The following is a 27,580-nucleotide window of genomic DNA, read 5'->3' as shown; positions in this document are numbered from 1 at the left end:
CAAACGGTTGCATTCTAAGATAAAGCAAAATGGTAACAGGAAAAGAAAGATTACTCTTTTTTTTTTTGCATTCTTAAATGACGCAAGAATTAGACCAACCATACGGTGCCTTCGTGTGTTCGGTTGTGACTTTATGCAGCTGATTCATCAATTCGCAACTGAGAGGATTATACAGTGTAAGGCCTAGATAAAAATGTGTGTGTGTGTGTGTGTGTGTTGTGTGTGCGGTGTGTGTGTGTGGGTGTGTATTTTGTATGTGTTTGAATCCGTTACCGTTTAAAAGGCGTTTAGAAGTGGATTTCTTGAAATTGAACGGAACCGTCATTGCTTACAACGAATCACCATTAACATAAAAAGAACGAAATTAAGAAAAAAAAAACTAGGAACGACACAATGACAACAAGATTCATTATTTTTTTTTCAATACCCAGTTCTCTTTTTTAGTTTCTAATACATTCATCTCCCATTACACCATACTACAAACTGCAACTTACTGTTGTGAATGTTCACACTTTGCAATAAAAAGGTCTTAATTATTATCATATCTCATTCAAGAGAGATATCCACCTCTAAACTAAACTCTGTGAATGCTTCATTTATGCGATTTTTGCTATATCAGGTTTCTCCAACGCTTTGACAATGAAGTCTTCAATGTGGACAGTTAACTAAAGAGGAAGATTTTCCTGAGCATTACATTCGTGTGATGCATTCACATGGCAGAGGATTGTTCAAAATGTCTCTCGGAGTATCTCCGCTATCTCGTGACATGCCACCGTATCGTCATCACCTCGTTACATCTCGTTTGCTTTCGTTTTACATCCAATATTTAGGAAATTTATGACCCATTCTTTGTTTCTAACTCCAGCTAAATATAGATTACAAGCCTCTACTATAAGAAAAGGAATCTTCAAAGTTATTATGGCGATGTGACTGTGAGGAAGGAAAGGGTAATTTCACCTGCCAATAAAAAGATCTCAACTGAATAAATTTCAATCCTTGACGACATAACGGCGATGTAAAACCATGATACGGTTTTAATATCGTTTCAGGTTGACTTATTAGCAGACAAATTGCCAGTGTACGATACGCAAACGAACAGAAATTGAAGTGGCTTTTCAATGTCTAAGATGGGAACTTTCAGTGGAGATTTAAATCATCCAGTTTCAGGAAAAACAAACAAACGTGAAAAGGTTTGTCCGTTACGAAAGCCTTGATTCGGGATAAAATTCACTTGCGCACTTTTATAAAACAAATAGCTCGTTTTGAGATTGAATACTAACAAGACGTTGCTTTACATGGTAATGGCTCGTTATAGAAATAAACAGTTTCCCTTCTCTAGCCGTAATTAATCTCAATTCCAATTTGCACTTTTATCGGAACAGCAATATTCTTCTCTCAACCACCGCTAAAATGATTGTCTTTACGAAAACTCAAAAATGATTCTGCCAAAAATAAGTAACAAAAAAGAAAACCTGTCCATCTAAACTCTCCTGTCCATATTTGAACTTTCCTACCGAATACAATCAATAGTGCACATCTCTCCTTTCATTTCAGGCACTAAATGGAACAGACAATCTTACTAAGTCAATATTGTCCTACAACGAATCACATCACCCTAGTAAAAGCATTAAGGCCACCGCACACTACACGATCAGACTGGTCTAAAAGTCTTAAGCCAAAGCTGGGTCTTAAGACCAGTCGTACGACCGGACACTGCACACTACTAGTATACGATCGAACCTTACGAGTAGACTTACGACTTTAAAGCGCGCGCAGTGCGCACTGCGTGCGCTTGCATTTTACTGCATTGTCAATGGCTGAAAGCCTACGACCGGTCGTAGAAATTCAACATGTCAAATCATTCTCTACAACTGGCGCTAAGACCCAGTCGTACGACTAGAAAATGGCAAGACTCTGACATCACACTTCTAGTTTTAAGGTCTTAAGACCGGTGAATCGGGGCAAAATCGTGTAGTGTGCGGCGGGCTTTACTCGTGTACTCTTTTCTTTTCCCTACGTGCGATAATTATATCTTTAAGATTGTTTATCAGTTAGAATGTATTTATTTACGATGGCTTAATCAGCGAAATATAATCTTTTCTCGCATTTCCATATTTTTGTACACTTCGTTATGTTTCACAATTTACAAATCTCTCTGCATTCTTTTGGGGGAAACCTGTCCAATAATAAAGATATAAGATAGCAACGTGAACGCTGCATTTGCTGTAGTGTCATATTGTTTTAGAAGATGAACAGTTAGATATTCTTTCTATAGCAAAGTCTAAGCGTCAATAAAAGTGTGCTTGGATCACAATACGATTTTTGGCCTGGTCTCCTTTCATGTCTGGTAATAATTACGCCTTGGGAAAGCAATACAAATACGCATAAACGCACCAATTTTCTCCTAAGCGTGGATATAGCGAACCGATCGGCGGGGATGAACACTGATGAACTATTGCTTCCCAGCTGTAGACGGAGATTCTAGTGAGGTATTTACGCTGACTCGTTTTGACAGCAGGAAATTGTGGCGCCTAATTCCGACAGACTTCTTTGATCGTCTGTCATCATCGGCTGCAAGTCGGGTGTCGATCTCGCGCCATACCAGATGGATACAGCGCCGTGTTAGAGCTGTGACAACATGTTTTGTAGCTCCATGCAGAACTGTTTCGTGCCTGTCTGAGTGTGTGTAGGCATCTGTGGTAGGAGAGAGCGTGTGTGTGCGCGCTTGGGTCTTAAAGAAAGATTATTACGATAGAATGTGTCTGTCTGAAGCCTCGTTTCAATAGAGCCTTTCAAACTAGAGTTACCGCGACAACGTCCGGGTAGCGTCCGGGTAATCTTCTTTTACTCTCCTGTTCAGGAGTAGCGTCCGGGTAATCTTCTTTTACTCTCCTGTTCAGGGGTAGCGTCCGGGTAATCTTCTTTTACTCTCCTGTTCAGGGGCGGATCCAGGAATTCTGTAAAGGGGGGGGGGGGCGTGACTAATATTTCTGGTGCCACTTCCGGGTTTCATTTCATTTTTTTTTCTTTTTATTTCTTTTGCTTTTAACGCAAAATAAAAGGGGGGGCGTGCGCCGGTTGCGCCCCCCCCCCCCCCCTGGATCCGCCACTGCTGTTAAAACGGTCCCCGCAAAATGTTGCTCGGACGTTGTCGCAGTAACTTTTGCCAAATTCTACCCTAGTCAGCTAGGGTTATCACAGTGACATTATTCTGACGTCATCGCGACATTACCAGGACAACCCTTTTATCAGAAGGCAACATAACGTTACATCAATTTGATACACTGCACACGCATGCGCAACATTGGAGACAGAAAATGATTGACAAGCCTCGCGCCGATCACGGGCATGGATTGTGATCCATAGTTTAGATCAGTAATTGTAACCACTTATTGTTTAATACTAACACGATTGCTTTATACTGTTTATAACTACATCATAGATGCGCACAATCTAGAACAATAGGCAGATAGGCGGCGCTGGCCGGTGGGCGGGTCAAGGAACTGGGCGGGGTATATTATAGACACACCCCTTTCGTGGAAACCTACCCGGAGGAGGTTTTCGATGTGTGTCTGTTATAACGTTGCCCCTCGCTCTCTCCTGCTGCTTTTATTGTCAGAGGCGAGGAATTTTGTTCTCCGGACGTTGTCGCAACGTTGCCGCGGTCTGTTAAAACAGGGCTTGAGACAGCATTTGCGATTATATTTATTCAGACACAAGTCAAGTGCCTCATGAGCCGTACAATGCATGCGTTTCTGTAATACCCCTTTTCTGTCTGTCTCTATCATTATGAGTAGGGTTCAGTATTTCAGTTATTGTTATTTGTGTAATTGTTTGCATGCATCAGTAGAACGACCCTCATACATGCATAATGTATTTATTTTGTGCAATTTTGTCGCTGCATGGTGATTACTACAGATGTAATTCATTCATCGAGTACCAAAGAAGCTTGAGTTTGTGTGAAAGAGAGAACATGCAACTGTGAGTCTTATATGAATCTGTTTATTTTCGTCTGAATAACAGACAATGCGACACAGCACGACTCATAATTCGGTTGATTCCTTTTCACGCATGTCAACCTGATGAGGACAAGACGGGAGCTTATAGACGACAAGCTCGTAGGAAAGCTTTAAGCAGAAGTAAGAACTGACGTAGATTTTCTCGACACCCGGTTTTCATCATTGTGTCCACACGTCATTATGGGCAGAATTTCCGCTTCGCTCGCGGAGACAACTCAATTACGCCTGACACGGGTGTCCCACCGAAAATATTAAACCAGTGTGTGAGCATAGTCTATCCCATTACGGCATTTACGTTTACTGCAATACACCACTGACGTTATTGCTTCTTTTGCATTGTTTTCATTCGTAGAAAAGCATAGAGTACTATTCTCTGACCTTTCACCACTCTCTATACGTGGGACTATTAGCTCTCAAAAGATGTTCTTCCCATCTCTCCCTTTCTGTCTCTTTCTTTCTTCCTTTCCATGTTAGTTAGTCCTTCCTCGGTGAATATCCGTCTCGTGGCTCAAACTTCACGATAAATCGCTCTGATGAATAAAGTTACTTGCATTCGTTACGCCAACGTTTTAGTGGCAACTCCTCCCTTCGTCCACATTTGATTGATTCTTTTCCCCTTTTCCTTTTTTTTTTATGGTGAGAGGGTACTTGGAACAATGACAAAAAATCGGAATTGGTTTAAGGGCTGCGTGACTTATTGCGGAGGTTTGGATGGAGAGATTTGATTAAATTGTGGAAACTCACGAGCGGGAATATGTTGGCATTTCACGGCGAAGTTGACACCCGCTGTTTGCTCATTGCGATGTCTTCTTACAGCCGACCCTCCAGGGGGGGAAAAATCATCGAAATGTATTTGACGTGCGTGGCGCTTTGCTTTCACCGTCTAAATTATCGCATAGTTTGCTTTGAACTAAATTGATCTCTTTTTTTAGACTCACGCGCGCCCTTATGGATTGACAGCAATGTCGGGAGGGCAAAGGAGGGACTGACATGATGTGTCTCTTCAAATATACTATATTGATGATAAATGCCCAAAAGACTTATCTATATACAGTCAAACCTGTCTATAGCGGCCACCCAAGGGTGACGAAAAAAAAGTGTCCGGTATACAGACAGATGGCCGCTATAGACTGGTTCTTTACCAAGTTTTTTTTTCTGTCGGAGGGAATCGCTTTTAGAGGTTGTTTATAGATACGGCAGGTGACCGCTCTAGACACATGGTCGCTAAGGCAGGTTTGACTGTATGTAAAAATTGTGCATGTAAATGCAATTTTCATATCATAGGGTGCACGTCACGACTTGGATACCCACGAGTCATATAGCCCACGAGTCATACAGTCATATGGCCCATGAGCTCGACGCTAGGCAAACAAGACATACGAGTTCGACACAAGACAAAAAAGGCCCACGAGTCCGACACTAGAGAAATAAGGCCCACGAGTCCGACACTAGAGAAATAAGGCCCACGAGTACGACACTAGAGAAATAAGACCCACGAGTCCGACACTGGAGAAAAAAAAGTCCACGAGTACGACACTAGAGAAATAAGGCCCACGAGTCCGACACTCATTACATCACGGGGCTTTATGTACAAAGCGTCTGCCTCGTGGGCCATGTTTGTCTTCTGTCGAACTCGTGGGGCTTATTTGCTTATGTGTCCGACTTGTGGGCCTTGTTTATCTACTGTCGGACTCATGGGCTTATTTGACTGGTGTCGAGCTCATGGACCCTTTTTTTTCCAATGTCGAATTCGTGGGCCGTATGGATCGTGGGTGTTGGTCAGTGTAGGCCTTCAAAGTCAACACAGTTTAGCTCCACACTTTATCAGCGGTTAACGGCAAGAGATGTTGGAAGGAGAAAGTCGTTTCTGAATAAGTATACGAAATCTGGCCATCCCCCCACCCCTCCCCCCCCCCAAAAAAAAAGAGCATTTATACATATTAAGTATGTGAATGAATGTAAAAGCAAATATGTGTTTGTGTGTACGCCATATGATATAGAGATAATGTTATGAAAACATATGCACCAGGTAAACTCGAGAGGGCACTTATATTTTGCATGTCATTGAAGAGATGGTATAGTTTTGGTTCAGATGGAGATAAAGGCTTTAACTTTTTGTGAGGTAATTAGAAACCACTTTCATAAAACATTAAAGAGCATACAAGTTCTTAGAGATAATTCAACGTTATTTGATGAAAATTGTTTTGAAATGACTGAGATATCTAAGAACAAAGTAAAACAAAATGGTCCTGACAAAATGTAGGTCCCACCTTTTAAAAGGACCACTATGTTCTTAGATATCTCAGTCATTTCAAAACCAATTTTCATCAAATAAAGTTAGAATTATTCTAAGAATTGTATGCTCTTTAATATTTCATATGAGTGGTTTACAATCATCTCACAAAAAGTCAAAACCTGCATCCCCATATAAACCAAAGCTATACCATCCCGTTAAGGTTAAAGATGATGAAATTTAAAATGTACACCGCCACATCAATATTGGTTCCGAAAAGATTACTTGTAGTCCAGCCCTCTTGAAATCAAAAGTGTTTGATAGTTACTTTGAAGGGGAATATCGCCGATGAGCGAATTTAACACTTGACGAGCGTTCTGGAACCCAGTGATAATGCCAGGTGTCATACTCATGACGTCTTCTTCTGGAATTTCTAAAGGTTAAGTTAGAAGAGTTAGAATTTGTTAATGTCAATTCAAACGCAGGGATTTTTTTTCTTTATAAGGTGATTGCTATATTTACACGAAGCAAGTATTTTCAATCCCCCAAATATACAGATAGACAAAGATACACCTTATAGTGAAAGCTCTAGTGACAGTGGGAATTTAGGAACTTTGTCCTATGTCAACTCAAGCACTGTGTTTTCCCCCCTCGTAAAATATAGTCTATAAAAACAACTGATAGACAGATTAAGGTGTACATTGGTAAATACAAGAAGCTAGCCCTTTTCTGAAGGCTAAATATCTAATTTACGAACTGTTGATTCAGGCGCATTTTTTTTTTCGAGTGTGACTCTTGAATTTGATGACATTCTAAATCTAAGTGAGTTTGTAAGTCTTATAGATGAGGATAATTCTTATTGAAGGCGAAGTAGCAATAGCTTTTTGATCAAGTGAAGTGATTTGCGTGTTTTTGTGTGTGTGTGTGTGTGTGTGATTCTTGTAAAGTTCCATTTTAACTCGCAGCAGGTGATTAGAATCAATCGATAAACCCACTCAATGCCAATCCTATCAACAGCGTCGTATCCAAGGGGTCGGCGCATAGAAGTCACATCGACCTTTACAAAGTAAGGCATGCACAGTCAACTAATAGCCTATTAGAAGGAACTCTAAAACTGCCCTTTTGAGTGTCATATTCTATCATGACAAACACCACCTTAATCCCGCCCCCCTTTTGAACTGTCATTGAAATAAATTACATTTTGTTATAATTATTATGTCTATCATATATAGATATGAAAATAAGGCCTAAAGGTGTACATTGGTAAATATATGAAGATATCCTTTTTCTGAAGGCTAACTATCTAATTTCCGAACAGTTTATTCAAACGCATTTTTTCAAAGTGTGCAACTTCAATTTGATTACATTCTCAAATTTAAGTATGTTTTTAAGTCTTATAGATGAAGATGATTTTTATTGAAGGCTAGGTAGCAATAGCTTTTGACTTTTTAAGTGTAACTCTTGTAAAGTGTCATTTCAACTCGCAGGACGTGATTACAGTCAGTCTCAATACCACTCAATGCCAGCCCTATATATTTGGTACAAACAGCGTCGTATCTTAGGGTGTCGGCGCGTTCTAAGTCACATCGATCTTTACAAAGTGAAGCATGCACAGTCCACTAATAGCCTATATGTTAGAAGAGACTCTACGACGGTACTCAATTGAGTGCGGTATTCTATCATGACGAATACCAACTTGACCCTCACAGGAAAGAGTATGGGAAGGAACGGTCTTTGAAACACAAGGTAAAAATGTAAATCACACTTGCAAGTGGTTACTTGATACAAAATATGGTGAGGTTATTACAGGTTAATAAAAATAAGTTTATTACAAGATCGATATAAGGAAGACTTTTATTTATCTATTTGTGCTTTAAACATGCTACTCTATGAAGAGATAACCATGAAATAGGCCTTAATCCATGGCGTTTACGGAATCTATCGAATATTTCAATCCCGTGCGCATGCGTTTCGTCTGTTTATGCGTTTTTGTGCACGTTAGGCGTAGGCCTTACGTTCAACGCTTTACACCGGGCCTGCAAGTGCAGTGCTACGCCGAGCTTTCAATACCCAGCTGAGCTTACGCCTACGGTGTGCCTTTTGTGCCTATGCGTATAATACGCTATTACGTGCTTGCTCTGGCATAGACCAAAGATTTGGCATAGACGTTACAAATACGTGCACAGGACGACGCTGGAGCATGCATACTAAAAAACACAATAATACGCTATCGTATGCCAGTGCAACGAAAAATCTTTTAAGGGTGGACCCAAATTCAGACGCTTCTTTTTCTTAATCTTGCGATAGCTTGCTTCCTACATCATATTACCTTTTTTCATAGTCAGTCTAATTTCTGCGTTCTCGGTACAAAGCACTACGTAACATTGCACAAGCCCAATGTGAAAACCCATTTAACCATTGCGTCGACAGTTCAACTTTGCATCGTTTGATTGTGCGTATCCACCGTATATGCGGGACATGGACTAGGGCCTAAAATAGCCGTTACGCACGCAGGGGCTAGGGTTTAACACACATATTTTTCATTTCTTTTTGTTGTGATGTTGCCAATAATAAAAAGTAAACAAACAGTAATGTTTTGCTGCGCCGCTGATGACATCTGGTAAGAATTCACACAATTTGTAGTCATTAATCTTCCTCTGAAAATATCCGCAATTATAATTGACGAAATGTTCAGTTCTGTGTTTTCAATCCTCTCATCTTAAACGTCACAATGGCTGGCTTACATTGTCAAATGAAGGACTTCGGGTTGATTAGTTCTACCTGCAGTTTATACCAGTCAGTGTACTTTTTTTCGGGGGGGGGGGGGGAAGAAAGACAGTTAACCGCTTTAGACATTGTATTACTTCGGGTATGTCGCAGGTAAGTATTATTGAATAAGAATAAAGCAAGGACAACTTCTCTACTTGCAATTTTTGAACTTGATTCTCGGTCTACGTGTCACTGTAAAAGAAACTTATTTGGTTTTAAGCGGAAAGCATCAAACACTATTATTGTCTTCCAATTACCGGAAACAGCCGTATAATGTTTGACTCTGACCGAGCGAACATCGTTAAAAACTTTACACTCTTGGTTTACCATACAGGGATCTACCCTGAAACCAACAATTACAACCCTCCCAGCAGAAATTGGTCGAGGCCGTTTCCTTGCAATGGAAAATATAACGACGCCGTTAATACCGCTTGGTCAGCGCCCCAAGTTTCCGTCATCGAGACACTTTAATAAGCAGATAAGCAGCTTCGACAGCGGTCTACAACAGGCCTTTATATAATGCAATCTTTGCTAAGGGCTATTTCCGGTAATTGAGACTTCTTGGGGGAAAACTAGAAAAAAAAATGTATATAAACCAAAATTACCTGATAAAATTCGAACTATGAAATACCATCCCACCCCCCCCCCCCAACTTCGCGGGCTGATTCGATGTTATGATACAGATCTATCATAATTATACGTACATGCATACACAAAGATATACATGGGCATGCATCAAAATGTTGGAATTGCTACATCTGTAATATAAAAAAGAAGCAAATTAATTCAACGCTAAATTTATTGAACGTGATATCTTATTTACGTTGTTCGGTCATGGGGGCTCCTAAACCTCAGATATCTTGTTGATTTATCAGCACAAAGATGCATGCAATATGCGTTTAATCAGTAATGTCTTGATAGATTTCGTTTCTCGATGCATTTTGTCATGATCGAAACATGTTACAATCGTTTTTGACGTCTACCCTACCATCTTCGTGGCCAGATGTCTATCTCAATATGATCGTGATGCTTGCTTCATCAAAACATATGCTGTTTGAGACAAAGAGATAGAGATTTAAAACAAAAGAATTATGGAATATCAATAATACAGCAATATCTCACTCTTATGTAGAAAGTGTTCGAAATATCTGAACACTTTTCTAATGAAATAAATGTATGTAACTATCCATAAAATATGTAGTCATATTTTATTATGCATAGTATATTTGTATATTGTTGTCAGCACATGTCAGATCGTATAATTCACCTTTATGAATATAACTCATGAAGATCATTACAGTCAGTATTGCTTTTTATCAGAATGGAATGACAAATTTGCCGTATGTTCTCTCAAGAGAAAAGACCAAACACACACACACACGCACAAACACATATTGTTTCTTATTCCCTTGCGATTTCTCCTAGCCGCATTTGCTATAAGGATATTTCGTCTCACAAAGGAATCAGGAGAGTCTAAAAAGTAAACACTGCAACGGAAATGAGCGCTGTGAACCGTTCACAGTAATGACGGATCGCCATTGATTCTGCCATTGCATAACGACCAGTTTTTACTTTGTTTCTTCTCTTATTTCTGAGATTTAAGGGTTATGACCTTTAAGGGCAGTTCGCACACGTCTGCAAATAACTATGTGGGTGAACATTCGTAAAAAGAAAGGTTGGTCCTATAGCTTTAAGCATTGCAGCGCTCAGGCAGAACACGAGCAGCTCGCGGTATTATTTGACTTATTGTCAAAATGATACATTTACCTCGTGAATGTACCTCGTCTATCATAAGGCGTCGTGAGGGCGCCCTATAGGCAATTAAAGAAACAGTTTGAAGTTAATGAGGGATGTGCTCTTGACTACCTACGTAAGGGATTGTATCGAACTGCTTGCACAGTGTCCTTAAGACACATCTGCTCTAGAGTGAATGCAGTTTCCGCCGCCGTTCCAATGATAAGATAGGGTTCGCATAAAAACCAAAGACAATCATTAGATAGAACAACAACAGATCCCTTCCAGTCATACGTCACTTATTGTTACTTAACATGGAATATTCTTGAAGTCATAATTGAAGATGTATCACATAGTTATTTTCCTATTAGTTTCTATGTTCTGAAACAGCTTTGATTGTAAATATTTGAAATTAACAAGAACGGAGTTAAATCGTTTTGCGACCAATTTCTTCAAATCTTTGACGAACATCGAGAATATTTCTTTAACATGCAGGGTTATCTCACGCGATGCAAAAAAGAAAGAAAAGAAATGAGTCCATTTCTAACAAAAAGCACGATGATATATTTAGCACATAATGATATATAGTGAAGAACTTTCCTTGACTGGAACTCGTTTGCGAGATATTCTGTTTTTCTCCTATTTTTGAATTAATGTCAGACATCTCAATCTGTTGTCGATCTCTTGGATACCTGTCAGAGAGAACGCCCCCCTCGTAGGATGATCCGTATCGCACTGTGCCAATCCGGCGCCTGGTACTAAAACCCTCCTCCAGGAGCGGATCGGACTGGGGAGAGAGGCCGGGGTGAAGGGGGGCAAGAAGGGGCAGACAGATATCCCTTCATGAAACGCGATCTCTCGAGAGATATACTGTACTGCTGCCCAATTCCATCAATTATGACCTGCCTTGGGGGGGGGGGGGGCACAGTTCCTTAGAATGTCTCGCTGCATCATTTCTAAAAAGTGACAAATAAAATGTTCGCCCGTATAATAATGACTCTGTTTTATGCACTATGTTCCCACATACTCTTCTTCGTCAATGCCTATGTTATGTGGTGTACCGTGCTGTTCGTTTTCGTTGTTCTTGTTAGATGGTTTGTTTTTGTTTTTATTTTTGTTTTGTTTTCGGTTATTTGTTCGTTTCTGATTCTCTTTCCTTAAACAGATGATTCAGGAATATTTCAGATATTGCATGAGATTGTGTTATGGAAGCTAAGTTACACACAAAGGCCCGAATTCACGAAGGTGGTGCAAATGAAACCATGATTTAAACCATGGACAAAAACCATGGAGCGCCAAGTGTCGCATGGAATATTTCGTTACGAAATCAGTCATTTCGTCGATGAAATGATTATTTGGTAACGAAATGACAACATTTTGTAACTAAATAAACATTTCGTCCACGAAATGATAATTTCGTTTACGAAACGGTCATTTTGTCGAGGAAATGACCAATTTCGTAACGAAATATTCCGTGCGACACTTGGCGCTCCATGGATTTGTCCATGGTTTAAACCATGGTTTCATTTGTACCACCTTCGTGAATTCGGGTCAAAGTGACAAGCAATGCTTCTGAGGTATATAGTTTCAAAGCATCTTCTTTTTTAGCAGTCACAGCTGTACATTGAATTGAATGCGTTTGATGATTGCTTTCTTGAGAAATGGAAAGACAGAACAAAAGTACAATAAACTCATCAGCCATCATTATAAAGAACAATACACTATGAATCTCATTCATTTGTATCTTCTCTGTACCTTCAAATAAGCACTGTTTACAGTACGTTTTTTAACATTACCTCCATTATATTCAACAGCAACTCTAAAATTTGGTCAATGGTGTTGTTTACGCAGTGTTATAGAGTGATTCCACGTTTTACAAGATCTACTTTTCAGTAAATTGTCCATTTCATCAACATTTTCACTTTGCTGTCAACTCTGGTAAGTATGATTTTTGTGTCTAATAACATTTGTACATAATTCATATTGATAGTTTACAATACAGGTACGTGTACTTATATAGCGCTCTTACAACGAGTAAGCATTTATCACTGCACTTCACAAAATTATTATATTAAACTTTAATTGCGGTGCTAGGAAAAAAATAACAACGGACTTATTCACCTTGCACTAAAAATATATATATATTTTACAACTCATTCAAGAAATATCATTTGCGAATGATGTATTTTTCTAATCTTTTACTCTCTCGTTTTTAATGAAATAAACATTAACTGCAATTAACCGAATCGTAGTTAATTCGACTGTTGTCTCAATCCACAAGTCATAATTATATGTGTCTGTAGTATGCTCCAGCTTTAGTTTATTTTGCAATGTTGGGTGTTTTTTTTTGCCATTCCACTTCCTGGTTAAAGGTTGAGACACCTAGATCTCGAAGATCGTAAATATGATATTGTAAAAGAGTATTTCTTTCATTTTCTAGATGTCTTCAAAGGGCAGAACAATTGGAGATATTACCCCTTGTTGTTCTTTTTTTTTTATTGTGCGAAGTTAATCAGATTCATGGCTTTTTGGTAATATATAGACCAATATAGGGAAAAATTCCTTGTTGACGGAATCACTTCAATCTGAAGGAAAAGAAACGACAATTAAAGGAAGCAAACCTTATTTGACCTTGCCCACAGCGTTGACGTAACGCAGTGCAAGTTGCTCTTTGGAAGGAATTATACATTTACTGCTAATGATGTCTCCTCTAAAAAGGCACCGACGGCATATCAAAAGCTGTTTGCTACTATGGAAAGAACGTCAACGCCTGTAGCATGAATGTATACGCGCTATATAATACTCGTGATTCGACGGTCTCCACCCCCCCCCCCCCTTCCCTCCCTTCTTTCCCTCTTAAAGGGACGGTATACTTTTGATCGAGATGGAGTTTCATGTTTTCAACTTTCTGAGAGATAATGAGGTACCTCTTCTGAAATATGAAAGAGCACTCAATTCCAAAGAGGAATTCAAAGTTATTTGATGAAGATCGGTTTTGAAATCGCTGAGATATCCCAAAAAAGAGAGGTTCTAATGAAATGTCTGATCCGTCTTTTACTACGACCACTTTGTTTTACTCGGGTTTTCTTTTATATCTCAGCCATTTTCATCAAACAGACTTTGAATCCCTCTTAGAATTGTATGCTTTTCATATTTCATAAGAGGTTTCTAATCATCTCGCAAAGAGTTAAAATCTGAATTTCCCATCTCAACAAATATTATACGATCACTTTAACGCACAGCGTCCACTCATGTCAAAATCTTTTTCGTGTCATTGTTAGTAGTTTGTCGCAAATCGTCTCGAGCCAGGGTAGGTTGACCAGGGAGGTGAACTAGTCCCTAGAATGACGAAACAGTGAGTATAATAGACTGTACCATTGTATGTCTGTTCGCTTTGAAGATATACAGAAAAGAGATGCGGGCGTACTATAGACTGCGGGATTGTGTCAGAGAGAAAGAGATAGATAGATAGATAGATAGATAGATAGATAGATAGATAGATAGATAGATAGATAGATAGATAGACAGATAGATAGATAGACAGACAGATAAATAGACGGAGAGATATATAGATAGATAGATGTATAGATACTCACAGAGATAGAGAAAGAGATATAGAGGGATATATAGATATGTGGATTGATAGATTGATGGAAGGATAGATGGATGGGAAGATAGAGAGATAGATGGATAGATGAATAGATGGAGAGATGATAGAAAGAATGAGACAGAGTGAGAAGGGAGAGAGAAAGGGAGGGAGAAAGAGGGGGACGGAAGGAGGGGAAGGGGAAACGAGAGAAAGAGAGGGAGAGATTGAAAGGAAAAGCGTGTTGCAAAATGTTACGGCGATGACGGTGCGTCATTAAAGAGAGAAAAAAAAAAACGTGTCTGGTATTGGGGAAAGAGGGGCAGAAGAGAGATGGTTGTAGGTTGAAGGAATAAAGAGATAATTCTAATAGCGTCATGAATAGAGGATTTTTGAACGCAGTGTGGTATAATGCATCTATCAGCCATAGGATGGCAGACACTAACCATTCAAAGCGATCAGCAGTAGATGACGACTTAGAATCCTTTCACAGGTAGCACAAGTTTCCTGAGTTGATACCATTTCAGAAAATCCTTTCACTCTCTTTCCCTCCCGATCTCTATCTCTCCCTCCTTTTCTCTTACTCTGTCTCCTTACTGTTTTTTATGCTTTTTCTTTGTTATATTTTTATCTTTGTCGCTTTTGTTCTTTTTCTTCAGGGAGGAGCTATTCTGGCAACTTCATCGAACTTTTCGAAACTGACATCTTTTCCCGCATCGTGAACACGATGATATGATGATGTTTTCTGCTTTACCTTTCACTCAAAGCATATATTGCATTAACATTGCCGTTATATTCGTTATTTTGTGAAATGACGTAAGTTTATTCAGATGCTGTATTTATGGGATATTTCTATAAATATTTTCATTAATAAATCCATAACAAGTAAAAAAAGGGTCAGCTACACATAGATTACCTAATACAGTTTTATCATTATTGTTATTATTCCAAAATTATTCCGGGTGCATTGCGAAACTTAATCATTGATTCGTTGTGTCATTACAATAAATACAAACTTACTATTGATATGTTTGTAAAACATGTTTCCATGAGGCTTTCAACATTATTACGTCATCAACATAGAACTCCCAGCCCACCCCCTCCAGCTCACCCCTCCCACCCCCCCCCCGCCCGCCGCGCCCCCCCCCCCCCCCAAAAAAAAAAGGAGAAAGAAAAAAACGAGTATGTAAGGCATTTGTTAATGAGCAGACTTGAGGATACACGACACTAACAAAAAATGATTCCTTCATTACGTTGTCTAGGTCAGAGCCGCCAGAAATGGAGCAGTTAGTACGTGGTAGGAATTCTCCACTAATATGCCGGAGCACTTTGTTACCACAGAGCGGGAATGTAACTAGCGCCTAGAATGATTGCCCGCCATTTGAGACTGTCAAAGTCACGGCAATATCCATATCGACACCACAAAAATGGAACTTTATTTTTCCGCTGGCGACAAATCTCAGACAATTATGACTCCGGCATGATCTTTTCAGGTTGAAGCATGCGAGTTACAGATAGGGAAACATACCAATAATGCTTAACTCGCAATGCACGCAAGGCGCCATGCATACTGAGTCCACAATGAAGAGGTTTATGGAGACCTGATTAATGTTTTATTTGTAAGCACGAGATTAAGACTTTGAGCAAAAGTTTCAAAACTTTTTCCCCTACAAACAATGTGGAACAAAATATACAGTGGGATATGTTTTGTTGTCATGAGTTTTCTTTGTTACAGAACAAATCAAAAGAAAATGGTAACATCATATACCTCTGTGTAATACAGATTGATGTAATTATCTGATTATGTCAGGCGTTTGCTTTTGCTGGAGCATGCAATTCAATGCTGAGTTTGATATTCTTGCATGCCTAGAGTTACAGCTGATTGTCATTTTTTTATCCCAGAAATGTCGAGTGTGAAAACTGCTGAACTAAACACTTCAGCACATCTCACAGAAATAATAAGAAAACAAAGAGAAGAAAAAGTCGTATCTTTTGATTTCAAGGACAAACAATGATTTACATTTGATGTCAAAAGCAAATGACATAACGTGAAGAGAGCTATGATTTGAGAAAATGAATCTTTCCATGATGCATTTTAGACATCTTCTACCACAAAATACTCGAATTCGAGGCTTATTTTTCCATCCTTACAACCTCAACAATATTTACCTTAAACGAGAGTAAAGCTCCTTGCTACCATTTGAAGATGAATTAAGAATAGCTTTATTGCTAAAAATTATTCGAAAAAGTGAGTTGGGAATAAGAATAACCACAATGAAAACGTTAATCAGTATATTCAATGTTAGGTTTTTTTTAATGTACAAATGTGGACATTACTTTCATTAACAAACGGGGATAAATTTTATCAAAAACTACAATAAAACAATTACCCTGACGGTTTCTTGAGAAAATTAGTGATAACTGGAGGTTTTTTGCGAAATGTCTGTGCAGTAGTGTGTTTTTTGATGCAATTGAACTATTTCATGCATTATACAGCAAATGTGATAATTCGGACATTTTTTGATCACTACTCCCAATGTTAAGTAGTGGTTTTGATATTAGTGGAATAGCCGATATCATGAAGTTAACTAAGCCAAAAGTGTCGGGCATAAGAAATGATTAGGAAGATAAAGCTGATGTATTCGCTGAGGTTTATCTTCGACTGCTCAGTCATTCAATGTCTTCGTACAGTCGAAAAGTGCATTCGACACGGGTCGTGAGAGAGAATCTTTATGAGGTAGATGTTTGACCGTGAGAGATAGAAGATAATATTGCTGAAGTCGTTAGTTGGTCCACCGTCTAACACTGGCCATGTTCATCCGGGAATGTTCCTCGTCTACGTTTTATCTCATGTCTTATCACAGTCTCTCCGTTTCTTTTTTTCCCCTCTTTTTTTTTCTCTCTCTCACTGTCTTATTGTGCTTGAAACCAACCATCTATAAGCACTGACAAGAATGCAAAACGAGGTTCCATGCGCCATTAAAGGTAGACCAGTATCCCTCTCCCATGTCAAGGTCATACGAGAAGCGAAATGATAAATTGAGGTATAGTAATGTAGAAATCATATCAACTTTATCATTGTGCACTCTACGGGGACATTATAGTGCATAATATCGCGACGTATACCATTATATCGCGACGCAAGTTGTGTGCGGCACGTATTAATTTGTTCTCTGTGCGTGCATCTCCCTAATGTCACGAGCGTCGTCTGGCGCTGCTTGAGTCTTCACTGGTCTTTGCTTATTTGGTTTCTGACTGTGAGGCGGGACATGACATTGTATCCAACAGAATGAGGTTGAAATGCCGACGAACGGTGGGCAAAGAGACGAAAAGGGTGCGTAGCGATTCGCGCTCTAATTGCGCGCACTCAAAACTGTCTTCGTCGGCGAGGGACTTGAGCAAATTACAACGGCAGGCATAGAGCATGAAAAGGAAGCATCCGAATGGTGCAAAGTAACTTCTTAGAGTCGGGAAAATACAGCGGGACTCGTCGACCCAAGACAGGGGCACAATGATCCATGAAGCAAATAAACAAATTCTAACTATCACTATTCAAATTCCTGAATTTCATCCGTCGAATTGTTTTTGTTGCGACTGATTAACAATATTGTTAATCAGTTGCAATTACAATCACTATTGTTTGAATGTTCGACAAATTCGACTTCTTTCATTGATGCTCCTCTGTTTGAAGATCAATGTGTGTTTATGTGTGTGTGTGTGTGTGTGTGTGTGTGTGTGTGTGTGTGTGTGTGTGTGTGTTGGTGTGTGTGATAATAAACTGTCTCAATACGACGATGACCTTACCTTTGTAGACTATTATTTGTCCTTGTCCATTTTGTCACAGTTAGGAACACCGTTTCAGTTAAAACACTGAAACGGTGAAAAAAGCAAAGCTACGCGGAGGAGTAGGGCCTATAAACATTTCTCAATCTCGTTATCATGGCTCCATTTCACATTAACGTAGACCTTTACGAAAAAGTTATTACGTAGCAACTGTATTTCGCATATTTATATGGTCATTAAACACATCAGGGTAACAGACCATGCACAAGAGGAAATCTCTTTGTGCTTTCGTTAACTTATGGTATGCTCGTCACATACTATTTTCTTTCAGTTGGAAGATTACTTCATTCGATAGCGTAACTGCACACACGTTTAAAAGTGGCGGTTAATTGTTTCCAAATCATATGAACAACAACAAAAGAAAAACCCGGAAATGAATTTCTGTTCGCGACAACATACGCATGGTAGACAATGACGTCATAGAAACACTTGGGTTCCTGCAGAAACGTATCATAAAAACGATTTGGTAGATTATTAGAAAATAAAAACCCACAGTCACAACACGTCACTGCTTAATATATAAACCATTTCAGCTCTGCGATCATTCGATGCAAATATGTTATGGATGAAAGACAAAAAGAGATCATGGAATATGTGTGTGTGCAAAAATAGATTATCGAATATAACGTGTTCGAAAATATATGAGTGAATAACTGTGTGCAGAATCGAATGGGCACTAATCAAGAGAACACATCACCAACTAATTTGATTTACATTTTCGTTGACTGTGGCAGATATCAAAATATGCTCAACTTTCAGACCGCGACCATATATAACTTTAAAATGTCATGACCGATGTTAAATGAAATGTCTACTTTTCTCTGTGTTTAATGATTGATCGATGAATTGAAATTCGCATTAAGGACAGTGTACTTTTTACGTAAATGGTACCGCAACATGAATATGATTATACATAATAATATGAATACATGTTATTCACTTCTGTTTTATTACCCTTCAATATTTCACGTACGAACAATACATGCTGTAATCATTCCGATTCACTAAGTATAACACACACACACACACACATACACAGATGTATATATATTATACTATATGTATATATATATATATATGTATATATAATTATATAGGCCTATATATATATAATTATATATATATATATACATATATAATTATATATATATATATATACATATATAATTATATATATATATATATACATATATAATTATATATATATATATATATATATATATATATATATATGGAGTGATTCATTGCGTAGAGAGAGGTAATGAAGTGGTGCAAAGGAAAATTTGTAAAGGATGTAATTGCACTTAATTTCCCTTTTCACCAGTGACCAGCAAGCACTTGAATTTGTCAAGACAGTCATACGAGTGCTCTTGTCTAATTAGCTACGACCAGTTTCCGACGACTGGGTGACATATTGAATGAGCATCGAGATGTGTGCGCTGAATCATGTACGGATTGTGTATATAGGTAGCTCGTGTAATAAAGTTAGCTCTTTGCATACATGGACATGATACTAAGGCCTTCACAATACAGTCGTCAGTTCTTAAGGCCATTCGACAATAGTTGTGTGGTTTGTTTGTTTGTTTTTTTTTTGAAGTTTTCTTTTCTATTTCATTTCTGGATCACGGAAATGTTCATCTTTTTAGCAATTGTGCATGGGCCTCGTTGAGGGAAATATTCTTACATACACTTTTAGTGTGTAGCCTCTCGTTATATAAAGGTCTGCATTTTCACACCTCGTATGTCTTCTTTTAAGTGAACCTGGAAAACAGTACATGTTTTGCAGAAACTAAATAAGGCACGACCAAACAGGATTTGTATACGCATAAAGGCCTTATCAATAATTATAAAATTTATTTCCGATTAAAGAAATTCAGTCGTAAATGGGGTTTCCAACAAAATCCCTTCTTAGCTTGCAACATCCTGCAGCTTACATGACGACATATACATGGGTATACAATTAACGAATAATTGGACTTGATAGTTGCCTGATGTACTGATAGTTCACAATGGAGTTCACACGCAATTGTAGGTTTTCATCTCACATAATCGGTATGTGTACTCCATCGACACAACTGAAGTATCAGCGCATGATACGTGTACAATTTCGTTAAGCCATGATATTAAAAGAACAGAAATCATAGATTAAGGAAAGAAGTTTTGCTTTTTGCAATAAACGCCTTGTTGTTATAAAAATTTTACTCCCATACTTAATATTGACACCTAGAGTTACGCTTCAAAATTTAACAATGTTTTCGTGAACTTTATCAACTCCTGCTACCCAGAGTGTAACTCAGTGTAAGACCTAACTAAAAAAATACACATCTCCGCAACCAGGCATCGGGGATGTTAAGCCCCAAATACAAGAGATTTAAAATTCTGATCTCTTGCGAGCAGCGAATCAAAGTCAATTTGTCATCGATTCATATCAATGGCAGTAAGTAAAAGATTTATGCATAGATCTGTTATACGTGCCTTGGTTCCCAAGTGCTTAAAAATAAGTAAGAATGCTGAACAAATACTTTAGGCACCATTAAATCATTCAAGGAGGCCTGTGTCAAAATTCCACTTGAACAAATATCATCGATCATTCAAGATAATTACAGATATACGCTTGATTTCTGAAGCAATTGATGAATGTCTTGGCATATTCCTTGATAGTGCATGGATTAAGAAGGACACAATACATAAAATCACTGTCATATTTGTATAGTCTGGTCTTCCAACCTTATTGAGACCTGGCGGTCGATATCTTTATGAGTTCATGTAGCGAGCAACGCGATGACAATACAGAGATTCTTCAAAAAGCTAATAATTACAGATACTAAAAATGATTTCAATAGCATACTCTAATGGTGTTGATAGTTATTCAAGAATGATGAAAACATCAGCTTCAATAGCAGCAGTCGCGACAATGAAAGCATAATTGAGAATGTGACGTTTTGAAACTATAGCGGGCAATAGTAGCGGTGGAAGACGCAGAAAAAGAAGAAGAACTTGCACGACAAGAAAAAGAATGTAAGAACCACTTTATGTTATGGAATTCATAGTGCACCCCATTGATGTCTTTGGTATTTTCCCAAACTCCACCGTGCGTCGAACACTGTGTTGGTTGAGGTTGACATCGAAGAAAACATTTACTGAGGGGGTTATGGCAGTCTGAGAAGATGGAATGTTATCTCAGGTTCCAAGTTTTCTTTTCAAATGTAGTGAAGTGTTAAGATTTGCTTGGAGGTTGGAGATTCACGTTCATCAAAATATTGCTACATTGTGACCAATAAGAGAAAATTCAGAGTTCATTTCTCATTCACTTTTGTATTTTTTTCCCCAAAACACTTTTTTTTCAAAAATTCAAATAGTGATTTGCAGATAAGGATGAATACTGCAACCTCTCGAACAGCATAGGGCAACATAATGGACTCCAGAAGGTCAGTGGTCTGTGACTTTTTGCCGCGCACTCACACTTTATCCGGCATTACAATTGATAGTCTGGCGATGATATGATAGGATTTTGATAACAAAGGAGATGATTTGTACAATTTTGATAACAAAGAAGATGATTTGATAGGATTTTAAAGTTAAAAATAAGCTTTATCACAGTCTCCAAGTGGTGAAAATTACCTGAACGAAGTTTACAGTTTCAAGGATGCAGATAGTAGAGTGACACGTTCTTTAATTGAGTGCTGCCTTGGGCGATGAGGAGGAAGAACAATCCATTGTCGGTCATTCTTAGAACTGGCCATGACTTTTTCTTCGCACCCAGAGTTCATAAAGGATAAAATCAGTCACAGAACATCTCCGGTTGGTTTGTCTTTTCCTCTCCCATCACCAACCCGAGGGTATTTTTCATTAGTCGCTCAATTCCTGCCCAGTCATTCGTTTCCTACTCTCGCCGTGAGCTTCTCGAAACGCTATTTTTCATCCGCCTTATTTTCTTTCTTGAGAAATTAATCACTTCCGACGGAAGCAGAAATTGTGGTTATACTCGCCGCCCCCAAACATAACAGTCTTTGCCTTTTTATATTTCCGATCCGTGGTCGCTCCGTGATCCCATCGCCTCACACGCCTCGCCTAACAAACTTGAACTTTTTATGCCCAGGTGTCGTCCCCGGGGAGACCTAACACGGTTTCCAATGCCAAGGACTAAGGGAAATTATTTATGATCACAGAGCCAGTGGGACCTGCGGTAAGAGCGTTGCTGATATCCAGGCCGTGTTGTATACGAACTCGCTGTAATTGAGATAACTAACAACTCACTTTATTATCACTAATTCCCTCTTGCGACTTGTCGAAATCAGTCAGCGCTGATTCTCTCCGTGGAAACTGTAACCTTGTTTGCGAGCCTTATTGCCATTTTTAGGGCTCTAGGAATGCCGCTTGTAAGTGAGGACTGTGATAATGATGAGAAAATTGATATCGAATGGCTTTCAAATGTGCACTTTTTTAACGTTTCCATCTTACTGATTACTGTAAAATCATGTAATCTAACAGCTGTTATCTAATAACATTTTTTATCTGCGTTACTAGAGACGGTGACAGATATAAAATTGCAAGCAAGCATCAAATTCTTGATTGTTATGTCTCTACAAGACTAAAAAGAAAAGATTTATATTTTAATCTTCTCAGCTATACTGCGGCCGAAAGAAGGAATAATTTCTGATTTCTTGAAACTTTAATTCTTCGTAATAATAATCACTGGAGACACTGGTTATGCTGAGTGAGAAGTGTTTGCTTCGGTCGTTAACCTAAGAGGAAGGATATCCATGTGTTCTTACACTGAGGAACGCCTTCCAGACACGCATTGCTAACATCATTACGGAGATCTCTATACCGCCCCATTCTCAACAAATCCATTGGCAAAAGAAACAACTTTTAAAAGAACAACAAAAAACCCTAGCAGCATCGACCTTCGTGCGAGCAACGCTGCGACTGCATGAGTTGTCGTGAGCTCCCTGGTTGTATCAATTTTTAATCAATCTCCGATAACAATCAATATCCCTCTCTGTTTTCTTTTACTTTTATGTTGTTCTGACACAGTCACATGGTAAGTTATCTTCCTAGAGCAAAGACAACCCACGTACCCCCGACAATGTCGCAATGGCGATCTCTATGCCAATTAATCAAGTATCGGGAGACGTCTCCGCGGCGAACCTTTCCAAACTACAACGCCAAAAAGAAAATAGACAAACAGAAGCTTTCCGCTATTTTTATTTGATGCATCAGTGAAGATGAATATTTTTAGACTTGGTAACAATTCGTAGGAAAACCGGAAAACCACGAATATTATCTTTCTGACCACATTCCTCAACATCACTCCGATCGGTCTGGCCTCCGCTTTAGCCATGCTTCGCTCATCACTGCCGGCAATTGTACTTTATGAAATGTCAATTGTATCCCTAAGAAGTGGTCCTACAAGGGTTTAACTACCTATCTTCGAAACATCAAGTTGGTCATTTGAGCTCTTTGTATACATCAATGGCCGTAGACATCCGCATGCGTACACCGCGGGAAGGGGTGGGGTAGCAATCATTATAGATATTGTATATAGGAGTGCGCAATAGTATTGATATTCTTATGGGTTTTGCTTACATTCGTCATTTTCTAATGGCTCTCTTTAGGAAAAGAGGCCAGAGAAAGATTTCTACTTTTGCTCTTGCTCCAGTTTGTACAAATTCACGAGATTAAGGAGATACAAAGGGCAGACTGATCATAAAACGTTTGCTTTCTTCAATCTATGCCTTTCAAAAAAGAAAGAAAGAAAGAAAGAAAAGAACAAGAAAATTAACCGAAATGAGACTCAAGAAAAATCAGGGATCCTGCTATGCCCTGAAGAAAGTTGCAGTCTTTTGCACGTAAATCATGTCATCGCTCTGCACGAACATGAAATGGAAAGAGCGAACTTATTGATCTTTGAGACATTCTGAGATTTTGCAATTATGATATTCCCGCTAACTTCTTCCATTCTCCCGCCGTGCGATCGACGAATCCAACGATACCATTTCCTTTATTAATCTTGGTCTGATGATAATGTAAATCATCAAACGAAATCGCAGCCGACTCGCGCTAACCAGAGGCTCTTAGAGGCCGAGGAGTATTACACGGTAGTCAAGGCAGGTCATTCAGCGATGGCTGGTCATTGGTCAAACAGCATTGTGTTGCAATTACACGGGATACCTCATTAAGAGCGCTCACACTGCGGCGATAATGTGTTTGTATAATACACAGCCGGTGTTTCAAAATTCAATTGTTCGTCAAAACGACGAACGTGCGCTGTCATCTTTGTGTACGGGAGACATACCAGCGCACACAAGATATAATGAAACGTAAACAATGATTCCATACCCATGAAAAGGTTTCACGCTTTCGGGTGCTAAATGCTTAATCATGAAGAGTCTTTTCCCATAAATGCACATTCTGTTGAAGTAATGCAATATCCGTACCAACTTTCTGCTCTCACACTTTATCTTCCGTGTGTGTGTGTTGTTGATGTTGATTTTTTATATGTTTTCTATACCTCGATTCTGTTGTCAACATTGCACCTTAAGATTATGGCTTGCGACTTTGTGAAGAGAAAAAATGTTATTTAAAATCGTAGTCGACTTTAATCAACAATGTAAACGGTAGTCAAATAGAATGGTAGACATTTCATTACAGTTAACTCTTAACACGCATTTCCCATAGACACCTGCCCAATTTCTCTCGCCACTCGTCTTCAACGGGTTAAAACTTCACATGCTTTCATGGAGTAATATTTGTCACAATGCCATTAGCGAATTAGTTGAGGTAATGATTTCATGGTCCATTAGAAATCTCCCTGAAACCTGATCAAATTCCGCCCTCAATGTCTTTTCTTTGCGAAGCAAAGTTAAGAAAATAAATGCTAATGATTACACCAATCACAGAATTTTACTAGAATTGTATCAACTTTAGTAGCAACGGCGATTCGTACATGGCGGACCTTCGCTAAATAAAAATAAATGATTTCTATCACATAAACGTCTGTTAATTTTGTTTAGCCTCCATTTTTGGGGTGCTTCATTTGATATTCTCATGAAAGCCCACATTGGGTAAGGATTCCCTCAAAACGATAAAGTTTGCTAGAAGCAGTTTGACTTTGCTTTGAGAATACTGTAATACGACAGAAATGCGGCGATGTAATAACACTAATTTACCTAATAGAGGTCAAAACCCCGCAGCTCAATACATAATGGAAGATAAAGATGAAAATTAAGAATTATGAGAAAGATGTAGATGTAGCCCTCATTCAACTTGCTTGTATCCATAATCATTATTTTTTGTTAATGGTTCACGTTATCACACAACTAATCAGAAGCAAACATCTAACTCGCCAAATCTTGATAAAACATTAAACGCGACGCTGTTCGTGAATGGAAGAAAAAAAAAACACCCAATTTAGCTGTGGAAATAAAAATGGACACATTTTCACCAATAACAAGATGATAACACGACGTTTACGAATAATAAGTGAAGGCGAATGTTGATACCGCAGCCATTTAAGACAAAGTTTTTTCCATCCATGGCGCCGAAAGAGATAAGGTATAGTTTGAAGAAATACGTCTAGACATCTGCACATCAAATGTCAAGAGGAAGAATCACCAACGAATAAGAAGCTAATTGCATAGATGAAATCTTAAAGCGACTTACCTGGCACTGCCAAGGACGCAATCAGAAGGCATAGGGCCAGTAGCGCCAAAAATAACCTCATCTTTGGTGGCTGGTAGGAAGAAGCCTCGCCCAGCTTCCCGTTACCTGATGAAACGTATTCCGCTTGTTAGCACCTGGTTGGCAACGAGGTTTGGTGGTCGCCGAAACTGTATCAAGCCCAGAGGAAAGCGGATGAAGCGAGTAATGCGCTCGGGGCACCGCGGCGCGTGTTATTCCGCGAGCAAATCGTTTTTGCCCACAGCTTCTCGCTAGATATCGACGTGACGCTGAAAGAAGAAGAAAAACTGAGGGGGAAAAATCCGGAGCGAACCAAAAGGAAAAGATGACCAGCGATGGAACGATGTCAAGAGATATATCAGTCTCTTCTTCAACCTACCGCAGCGCTGAATTGTTCCCCATCAACAAAGACTCCTTTAAGTGAAAGCAACGAGAAGAGAGCAGCCCGTGAACGCTCTTAATGAAGGCGACTTCTATGCGAGTTGTTCGGTGATGCACTCACACCGGGAGACCATTAGTTTTCCAAAACTGCTCAACAGCTCGTCGCTGATTGGTCAATTCGTGTGCGCAGGTTGGCATAGAGCGGTGTCGTAGACTGTACCTACTTTGCTCATCTCATGGGGGAGGGGGTACATCAGAGAAGGAGGGGAATCGTACTCCCTCGCGCAAATTCAATATTCACTAGCGCTGTCTGTTCATACAGACACTTTTAAACGATCATGAACATAAGATATTCATGAAACACCTACCCTGATTATGAATTCATGTGAATGGAGCCATTGGAAAATGATCTTGACTTTTCAATAATGTTTCTGTTTGTTTTTTTTATATCTTCATACAGATTGCTATTTACTGGCTAGACACTCAGCAAATTGTTCCGTTTTGTTTTGTTTTCTATTCTTTTCCTTTTTTCAAAGCTTTTTCGTTGTTACTCCTTAGCAAATTCTTTGTGAGTCCTTGTGAGTCCGTGTCTTGTCCTTATTGCTTCAGCTTGGGATGTGTGAGAGGGCCTGACAATTCCTGTTTGACATAAACATGTCCCACAAATAGATACATAACACATCATCGGTGTCAAGCTCATAGTGGTGGTGATGATGATGATGATGATGGTGGTGGTGGTGGTGGTGGTGATGATGATGATTATGATGATGATGATGATTATGATGATGATAATAACGTTAATACTAGCATTTTTCATGATACATTTGATATGATTGATTTGAGCAGGGTAACACATTGTTCTTCCATGATGGTCCGGCCACAGTTTGTTTCTTTCTGTGTTTCATTTCCATCTGAAACATGGCTGGATAGCCTATATATATATCTGCACTAGCTGGTCTTCTATGGGGTCCAGTTGCATGTAAGGCGGGCACCACTTCAACGGGTTTAACACCCTGTTCTTTGCGATAATAAATGAAGCGGGATCTTTTACGTGCATGAACTGTGACTCTCTCACACACGTGACCTCCATTTTATATCCTATCCGGGGGACAGAGTGTTTTGCCTCTTACTAGAGGGGACGGTACGATTACACACATATTTCTCAGTGGGACTCGGGGATCGAACTGAGGTCCTTTTGGATCGTGAGGCAGACGCGCTACTCACCGAGCTAACTCAACGCCCACTGCCAAGTCATATCCCCACATAGCATCAGAAGCTCGTGAGCACTCCGATGGCACTTGAATCTACGATCTCCAGAGGCCTTAAAGGTCA

The 27,580-nt window shown here is 39.1% G+C and overlaps 1 long non-coding RNA gene across 1 annotated transcript in view; it reads right to left on the bottom strand.

Annotated features, from left to right (window-relative positions):
• LOC139720106 (uncharacterized) overlaps positions 1-26,323 on the bottom strand; it is a 140,312-nt gene extending 113,989 nt beyond the window's left edge. Inside the window, exon 1 of the long non-coding RNA XR_011710147.1 lies at positions 25,850-26,323. This is a non-coding gene — a long non-coding RNA (uncharacterized lncRNA). The remainder of the gene's footprint in view (positions 1-25,849) is intronic.
• Between the last annotated feature and the right edge of the window lie 1,257 nt (positions 26,324-27,580).

This window comes from Diadema antillarum, unplaced genomic scaffold (assembly GCF_040938485.1).
Source record: "Diadema antillarum isolate AM-2024a unplaced genomic scaffold, OU_Dant_1.0 scf00000122, whole genome shotgun sequence".
NCBI classification, from domain to species: domain Eukaryota; kingdom Metazoa; phylum Echinodermata; class Echinoidea; order Diadematoida; family Diadematidae; genus Diadema; species Diadema antillarum.
The sequence above is the reverse complement of the archived record's forward strand: the minus strand, read 5'-3'. Positions and strand labels throughout refer to the sequence as shown.